This window comes from Antedon bifida, chromosome 6 (genome assembly GCF_963402885.1).
Source record: "Antedon bifida chromosome 6, ecAntBifi1.1, whole genome shotgun sequence".
Lineage (NCBI taxonomy): Eukaryota > Metazoa > Echinodermata > Crinoidea > Comatulida > Antedonidae > Antedon > Antedon bifida.
In genome coordinates, this window is record NC_136231.1 from 17,211,582 (window position 1) to 17,221,801 (window position 10,220).

The following is a 10,220-nucleotide window of genomic DNA, read 5'->3' on the forward strand; positions in this document are numbered from 1 at the left end:
CACCTGTGACCCAACAAAATGACCCTTGAATGTTAAATATTATATTGCCCGGGTAAGTGTCCCCTTAATATTTTTGTCACCTGAATATGGTTATAGGAAGGGTTCTACTACAGTGTATATGTTTTTACTGAAGTGAGATCAGTTTAAATGAAAAAACTGATCTTCATCAAACTATCTACATCATTTGAGAATATATTACTTCCGATTAAATGTAGCTTCATTACAACTACTACATCATATACCTCATTTGTACACTGTCCATCATTAGTGTAATTAAACGGATAATGTCAACAAGGTTAGCAATTCAATATTGATAGCGTACGATTCTCCATCCTAGTATTCCACACAACTTTCATAATTTATTTCGGTAACAATTTCTTGGATGGACAAGGCAGACCGACTATCGCCAAAGAAATTATGTCATGGCAGCTGAAGACAGTTTGAACGGCGTGAAGAAGAAGAGAAGGCATCCATCGTATTTCTTCGAACACAGTTGGTAGGCCTACTTGACGGAAGACTAAACGAATAAAGTTAACTAATATGATAAGTGGGAATTTCATTTTCGTCGATGTGAGGGGGTGAGAAAGTGAGAGGGCGAGGCTTTCACCCTGGTAAATATTGTTCTTCATACTGTTAGTGTTATATTTCGTTTTGATCAATAATTATCGCCTTTAAAAAAAATTAAAATGTGTGGAGTAATAATCTCAATATTTTACGATATCAAAGACTGATTTACACTAACAGTAACACAGTGGTACAGAGGTGGGCTGAAATAAAAACTACGACTAGCTACATAATTTTATGAATACTCTGATTTGTTCGTTACAATTACACTAAAGCTTGGTTCCCAGTAGCGACGCAACGAAACGCAACCTACGCAACGTAAGAAAATGCCCTTGCAATAATTGTGTTTTTCTCTGCCTGCGTGACATCAAACCTGCGATGTTTGCAGCACTGTTGCGTCGTCGGTTCCCACTTGTGATTACGCAATACAGCACTTTGCGTCAAACGTCGCTGCCTTGCGTTACGTTTCGTCGCTAGTGGGAACCAAGCTTAAGAGTTCAACCTATTTCAATGAATGGAAACAGGAATACCAATCGAATGCAAGGAGAAGTTATCCGCATGGAAGTATTCGACGATTTGGCTTTGATCGAAAGAAAAACATTTGACACACATTGCGTGTCATACGTATACTTGACAAAAAATATGAAAACGTGATGATCCATATTGGTGGCGCTCGTAAAGGAATGCCAACATCATGAAAAACACAATAAACTAGAGACTTTGGGCAAGTCTAGCATAAATGATTGAATTACTCACGGTCAAGCAAGAAACAAAAACAATAATAACCAATCGATATAATTATTATGAGTTATATCAATTAAAAAATAATGGCTGAAAATACAGACAAGAAATGAGCCTAACTCAAGTGCAATGACCGTTAAAAAGCTTGACCCCTAATTAAATTACAATAAATGTGCAGATTGACAAAATGAAAACTGTCATTTACGAATAATAGAAACATATCATTCAAAAAAAAAATGAAAACAACATTATTAATCAAGTTCAAGTTCAAGACGCAATTAATTAATGATGATAAGAACAAATATTTCGATAAATAATGTATAGACGTTTGAAAGCTTTGATTTACAAGGCAATGTGTATCATTATTTATATAACCGTACATTATTATACCATTACTATTATTATAGTGAACATATCCTGCACAGAAGCATATATGCCTTTATATTACATTCAAAATATCAATGATCAAGGGCAAATAAATACATTGAAGCAAAATTCTAACATCAAATATGATTAAACCGTATTCCTTTTTGTTTATTAAACTCCCTGATCTCCAGATAATGTTATTTTTTCCCATATCAAATTCTTTCATTTGCCACTGATAATTTCCCCAATGGTTGTCAAATTCCCAGCCACGATCTTGTTGCTTATTACATATAGGGGGTTTATTCCGTCAGGACAGAAATAAAATGAATATGGGGCTGACATGCAGACAAGTATACAATATGTACATGCAAATAACGCTGTGGTGTGATGTGTACACGCAGCGTTGATACAGGAATGTGTACACATAACGCCGATGCATAGAAATATGGACACGTAACGTCGATACACGTTAGAGAAATGTGTACACATAATGCCCAAGAAGAAATAATACATCCTCATGTATAGCGTTACACGTTAAAGCATATTATATATTACACATAACAGTATATGTACACATAACGCCGAGGCATTCTGGTGTACACGTAGCGTCGTATACATTATATATATGTGTATACACGTAACGCCTACATACTCAGTGTACACGTAGCGTCGGTATATTTACACCAGAGAGGTGTAGGCCTACAAGGCGTCGATAGAAAACGTAATGTGTGTTCACCATAACATGCATTTACATTTTATGAAGCACAATTATGTATTAAGCAATGAATGCCAATGATAATCACAATGAGCTACGTTAATTAATTGTTTTCATATTTTTGCCACCTACCTTCCGTTCAAATATTTTTCCGGGTGAAAATCCATCAAATATATCGAGTCTTATTTATCTCTTTCAAGAATGTCCGAATCTTAATATCAAAGTGACTCTCACCTGACTAGATCTAGACTACGATGCATATCAATTAACTGCAAAGATAATTGCTTTGATATTCTTGTCAAGTAAGAGAATTACGCTCGTAAGACCTAATTAGGAAGATCACCGTGAATGGCATATGCCTGATTTTGTATCCTACGATCACTACTGCTGTCGGCAGATCTCAAGGGATGAGGTCCAGCCGGCTTACGGCAATCTATAGCTAGAAATAACTTCAGTGTGATTATACCGAAAATTAATCGTAGAGTTTGTAAAAAAAACGTCTGAGCGAAAATAAATCATTTACTGAATAGTTAATTAAGTGTGAAAATCGCTGTCTGATTTAAAGTCTTATTTCTCAAAAGCTCTTTAATACTGACCAGTTAACATAATCATAGTTAATTATGCAAACACATTTTATTTAAATATATTTTATGAATAAGAGAACATGTAGGCCTACATTGTAACAGTTGATAAGAAATTCCATCGTCCAAAGACAAAACTACTTATAATGTCAACAAACAAATGAATGGAAAGTGATAAATAGAAGTAAATTTTACGTTCTGAAAAACGATGCACCGAAACAAACCAACCACTAATCGACCAACCGAAGTGAAGGATTCAAACAGTTTTAAGGGACTACTTGCACAAATGGAAATATGTATAAATAATAACTACTTTTATCTTAATGATATGAAAATATGAAGGAACTTTTAACACTCTGAATTGAATAACAAGGAAGGGGGTATGCCATCCGTCCTCTGAATTCGGCACTGAAGTATCATTCACCCAACCAATCGATTTATTGAATATATGAATGGACAAAAAATAGGGGATTAGGGTTCAGGTGGATGGTACTTAATAAATTATTAATCAAATTATAGGATTGATAAATAGAAAATTGTAAAAGATGGAACATTTTAATTTAAAAATGCTCTACATTTAAAAGAAATGAGGATCGTCTACCTGAGCTGAAACTGTTAAAATTGAATGAATGTGTAGGAAACGCATTGAGGCAGGCTAATGTTTATAGAAGTATACGGTAACAAAAAATCGCGTAAAATAGGAACGATAGAGGGCAATATCATTAATAAATACAATTCAAATTCTTTTAATCAACACATACAGTCTATAACTATAACTACCGGTACATATGGTAACATTACAAACAGGTGTGGAAAGATGTTTGAAAATAAAACTGTAGGAATAAAGTAAATGTATTGACATAAAACAAACTAATAATATTATAATTATTGATTATATAACAATATTGTACTCTGACTTCAAATACTATATATTATTATAGCAGAATACACATCAACATTCTGATTAGCTCAATTCGATGGATATCCATTTATAAAAATATTTGTTGCATATAGTATATATAATACCTATAAAGCCACGAGAATGTACTGACGACACCAGCAGTTTACAAAAAATTACATAAATTTATATTTCCTCAAAATATTGTCGTCGTAAAGCTCAATAAATAATGTACTCGTTGTCTGTCAACAATAAATCATGTACCCGCTTTAAATGTCATTGCTGATACATAAAAACAGTAGGTACTGATAAGTCTCCTGTTGACAAATGCCTACAAATTGAGACTATTAAACTGTCGTGAAAGTATAATCTTGTGAAATGTCGAACTTACCCCTTTGCGCTCTAAATCCGTCTTGCTGTGTGTTGAGTGCATTCTGGTTTCGTTCGTATACGGTAGGCTACACTGACGTAACTGCAATTATATTTAGACATAGCAATCCACACTAATGAGACAAAAGGCCTGGTTTGAGTAGATATCAATGCTCACATGGATATGATTTTAATGATGTAATAATATTTTAGAAGGCTGATTACTGTTGACAAAATGCAATGCAATTAAAGATATGATATACATGATACTAATTTCCAGGAGTCATCGGGTATACTGGCATATACCTCTATCAGATAACCAGTTGATCAGAAAACGACGCTAAAATGTATACTGAATAGCCTCTAAAGGACTGATTGAAGGCCGTGATATAACATTTAACACTCTGATATAAAGTTATATTTCATTTCCGATGTCAAACATAGTAAATAATATCACGACAATGAGGGAATAAATGACAAAGGCGGATGCAGACAATTCATTTTCTATCACTGATGGCTAGTAAATTATCTTCAGATATTAATTTTCTCAACGGTTATTATGGTTGGTCAGTTACGGCATGAGCGCTAATGACGTAACGCCTGTTAAAACACAATTAAGTGAATGATTGAATTGTCCACAGCGATTGCTTTTATAGTGTAGGCCACTATGTAATTTCGTGTCATTTTTTTGTTAAAAGCAAAATTCCAGCTGATTTAGTGTCTTTAGGATGTAAAGTAATAAAAAAAATATGTTGCCATTTTTTTAAAAAAGCTTAAGGGTGTCAAATCCAAGATGGCCGCCAATACGTAAAATATCCAATAAATGTACCATATTGGACAAAGTAACACCCATTATGAATAATATTTTAAGTTAAAATTAATGCTATATGGGTTCTCTGCTATATAAAAATTATTATAAACCTATATTCATTAGTATTTTGACATTTTGAATTTCAAAATGGCCGCCATTTTAAAAAAATGGATTAAATTTCTTATTAAAACATGTGCAAGTTATGACGTTGATTGAAATCACATAAAATGATAGGCCTATGACAACAACACAGTTATTAACACAAAATTTGAAATTCAAAATGGCCGCCATTTTTTAAAAAGGGTTAAATTTCTTATTAAAACGTGTGTGTGTAATACGTCACTTAGAATCATTTTCTCTGTCTGAATTTTTTCGAGAAAAGTGTCAGAAGTTGTAGAGAGAAAGCAGAGTTTTTAAGATATTTGTGTCACTGTTGTATAGGTAATACAATTCAACAAAAGCACTGGCCGCAACACTATTTTCACAATGCTCAAATTCACCAGGTCGAAATAATTGCTTCTTGATGTCATCTCTGTCCACCTCCACTCATCTCGGGCAAGAGTCATCACCAGGCATTATCTTGTATTTCCCTAGTACATGAGTTTTTATACCACAACCATGTGCACTCATCAAACCAGTGTATAATGGTGGTCAACTTTAAGGTACATCTAATGAAATCGGTTGAGATTGTAGAAGATGAGAAGTGGGAGTTAATGCTGCCCATGAAGCTTGTGAATGAGCTGTATCTTTCTTCAAGCTTCTGCCAAAAGTTGACAGGTTGAAAACTTACCAACCATACTGGTGACCATGGCCTTGAAGTTTCAGACATTGAATTACATGGCAATAATGCATTTATTATTGAACACCATATTTATACAGGATTTCACAATCTATATTATAAGTTAGAGAGTTTGTACGTTTGTTTGTTAGTTCGTTATACACATTTTTGTTACTGCACATAACCTTACATATTGGGTATCAAAATGACCAGAATTGTACCGGGAAAGTTCTAATTTGAACATCATCCGCCATCTAGGATCTCAGTTAAGCTTGGTTCCCACTAGGACGCAATGCAAGGACGTAGACGCAACGCAAACCAGTTGACCAATGACAAGCGACCGTCAAATAAATCCATCGCTTGTGATTGGTCAAATCCCTTACGTTGCGTTACGTCGTTTTGTTGCGTCTCTAGTAGGAACCAAGCATTAGGGGCCAAAATGTGGTCAAAATGGCCCACTTTTCCTCACTTTCGATGTTAGTTCTGTTTCAGCACGTAACCATGCATATGGGGTATCAAAATGACCGCAATTGTACCGGGAATTTAATTTTGCTTAGGCTAGGGGTAGTAAGCTATCAAATTGACCAGAACGGTGTGGTAGGAAATTGTTATAAAGTATTTTAATTAGCCCTGGAAAGGAGGTGGGATGTATGCCTGTCACCAAGACCGAAACTGTACTGGGAATGTTTTAAACTACATCTGAAAACAGGCACTGAGGGATTATGAGTTGGTAGTGATGGCTAACATAATTTGTACTGGAAACGTCTTAAACACAATCACCCAGTATCTGGGATGTGTTGGGAGGGAGGAAGAGGGGCGGAAATACTGGCGTAATGAAGTATAACGTGATTGGAATTGTACTAGGAAAAGTTACTACATTTGAACTGTCCATGGGAGGAGTTTGTTTTTGTGGCTGGGATGGTGATAGGAGAAAGAAGGCTGGGGGCCGCCATATCTAAATTATATATATCAGCCAATATGACACCTATTCATTTACACAGTTTACAACGTACTTAAAACATAGGCCTATCATAGCTATGTATACCCCTAACCCTAAAGTTGAATTGACATTTGTCCTGGGAAGAATTTGTTTATAAAAAAGAGTGTGGGATGTTATTGAAGAGGGGTGGAGGTTGGCGGGTATAGGGACACTGGGGTCTGAGAAGGCTTTAAACTAATTTAGAAAGCCTGTGGCGGGTATAATTGCCAGTAAGGTATAAATACACTTGTTTTATATTGTGGTCCTGTCTGAGATACAAACATTGAAATACAAGTTTCACTTTTATGAAAAGAAATGAGATCTATAATTTAGATTTAGAATTAATTGTTGCTGAATATTTGATATCAATGTAAGTTGTTCCATACTTTTGCAACTCCAACTTTGAACGATTAGGTAATTCAAGGGTCATAGTAGGGGTATTATATATCTATTATATAGAGAACATTGACAACTTTAGACAGCCTTTATTATTTAGACAATCCTATGAGAAGTGACTATTTTAGAACATTGTGTTGAAACAACAAAAATTATTTAAATTTATTTTGTAGTGGCGGCCATTTTGAAATCCAAGATGGCCGACAGATTATCGCTATACATAGTTAAGATTGTATAATGTGTAATACCATCAAAACGGACTTGTTCCACATTCATAATTTGTGTTATTGGTGATATTCTGGTTTTAAATAGGGTTATTTGAGTATTGGCGGCCATCTTGAATTTGGTCATTTAAATTTCTTTAGAAAAAATGGCAACATATTTTTTTTCATTCCTTATATTATCCAGATATGAAATAAAGTCAAAGTTTGCTTTTAACAAAAAATATACACGACATTCATATAAACGACATACCAGCCTACATTATTAAGTGGACTCTTCGTTGAATGCTTAACACTTGGCATTAGTGTTCATAGGATAGATCATGGGTAATGAGTAATTGTCAGTCGGGCAGTTCGATTTCAATAGAAAGGCCAGGAGATGACCACTTATGGTGTTTTGTATTACAGAGTATATGAATATCAATCAAACATCATTATCATCATCTTAATAATCATTATCATAATATTCATGCTCATCGTCATCATCAGCACTTCGTCGTAATCATTCCTCAATCATTACCATGGTCATTTTTATATTATTTATTATCACAATCATAAGTGTATAAACAATTTTTAAAAAATACCATTACATTATTCTTATTTTCAAAATCATCATTCAAAATTCATCCTCATCCTTATCATCATCATCATCATCATCATCATCATCATCATCATCATCATCATCATCATCATCATCATCATCATCATCATCATCATCAGCATCATCATCATCATCATCACCATCATCATCATCATCATCATCATCATAAGCATCATAAGCATCATCATCATTACCATCATCATCAGCATCATCATCATCATCAGCATCATCATCATCATCATAAGCATCATCATCATTACCATCATCATCAGCATCATCATCATTATCATCGTTGGCATAATCATCATCGTTGACATAATCATTATCATCATCATCCTCCTCCTCCTCCTCATCATCATCATCATAGTATTTGAAATATTACACAGTCCTGATCCCTAACATGTAGGGCAGATGAGTTCAACTTTACCTTTTGACGATGATGGTAATGATGTGTGCAAACGCCATTTACATTTTGACAAATATAAGTAAAATCATTTTGTGTAAATGTTAAGTGCCAACAACATCGTTATTACATCTAATTTACAAACTGTAAAGTTGATAGTGCATGATTTATTGTGCAAACAAAAATATAATGCATTGCCATGTCAATCATAGCAGGAAGATAATTTCTCCATTCTGAAGTTGAGGCCGATTTTGGAAGGGGTATAAACAGTTTAAGCGAGCATAGATTTTAGTTTCCGTCTCACGGAGCAACTATACAACATATCACTTGCAACAATTTTAAGAAAGCCATTCATATTTTTAAAATTCCCTTTTAATAACTTTAATAGGACCAACTTAATATTATAACTAAGTAAAAAACTACATTTAAAGAAATAAATGATTCTTCGTTGGTTAATCATGATTGTAAGGAGAGTTCATGCTGAAGAAGAATGTGGAGGGAGACTATAATTAAAAATTAGGGAACCTCTCAGTAATTGCTGCTATGCCTACGTTTTTTCAAAAGTATGAACTGTAATTATTAAACAAATTATGAAATAGGTTCTAGAATACTCATATTGTGGAGTTTGTTAGGGCTGAAATAAGGGTGTTTGGTTCAGTTTCTTCCAAAAGCACCAAATCTACGAATTCAATTTTTGATTCTTGGGTCACCTAATTTGCATAATTTAAAATGGCGGACATTTTCGCTTAAGCATCTCTGAAACTACTGGTCATAGAGAGTTGATTTTTAGCTCAAAATGTTCAGAACATAAACATTCCTATTTACTCTACTGGAGTATTTTTGAAAAAATGACCGAAAGTACCAGTTTTAACCTTATTTTAACCTTAATATTTATCCCTAATAGACTCCATAGTCTCTTGACCTGTGTACCTCGATTCTCAAAATCGACTATACTCAATGTATCTCGATATAAGATACACAATATCAGGAAACTCACTTTCAGAAAGTCGTGTGGCCTACTTTTGAACAATTTGAACAAGGTTATTAAAAACAAACAATCGCAGTTTAAACAGATATTGAAACACATGTCCTGATTCAAAAGAAAAGGAAAAAGTATTTAAATCGTAAAAATAGAGTAATTTCTTAACAGATGTAAATCAGAACATTTTGCCAAACACAAACATACAATAATACATTCCCATTGTAATGATGTACAAAGAAAATTGAAAGCGACAAAGAAACTGCATATTTGTATATGCTACTTATGGTGATGACCTGAAACTAATTTTTTGATGATAAAAAAAATCGATTAAAATTGTAAATGGCATCAGTGAAGGATCGTGAAACGGAAGCGGTAACCTGTATGTCGTTTGATCTGCAGGGGGAATGAGCAGCCTTTCCCTGTGTAGTCAGACCTAGTGTAATACCTCACCGACTTTACAAATGCGCTAAACCAGGGAGTGTTTGCATGGAATTATAAATATCATCTGCTTTAGCAGTACTCATGTAAATATTTCATGCCATTTATATTACCAAAAACCGGAAATTGTATTTGCGTAGAGCACATGATGGTAAAGGTGACGCTGGGGTTCGTGTGTATTTGGTAACAATCGAGAAACATGCGACACATGTACAAAGAGCGATGATAACCAATACAGAGTTTGATATCAACGAATTCATTAAAATAATGCTGTATGTGCATACAAAATGAAAACTGATACATCAGAAATTAACGCATTTGCGTCAACCTTTTGGTGCGTAACGCACCATAAACGGTCATTGAGTTTGTCACTTCCG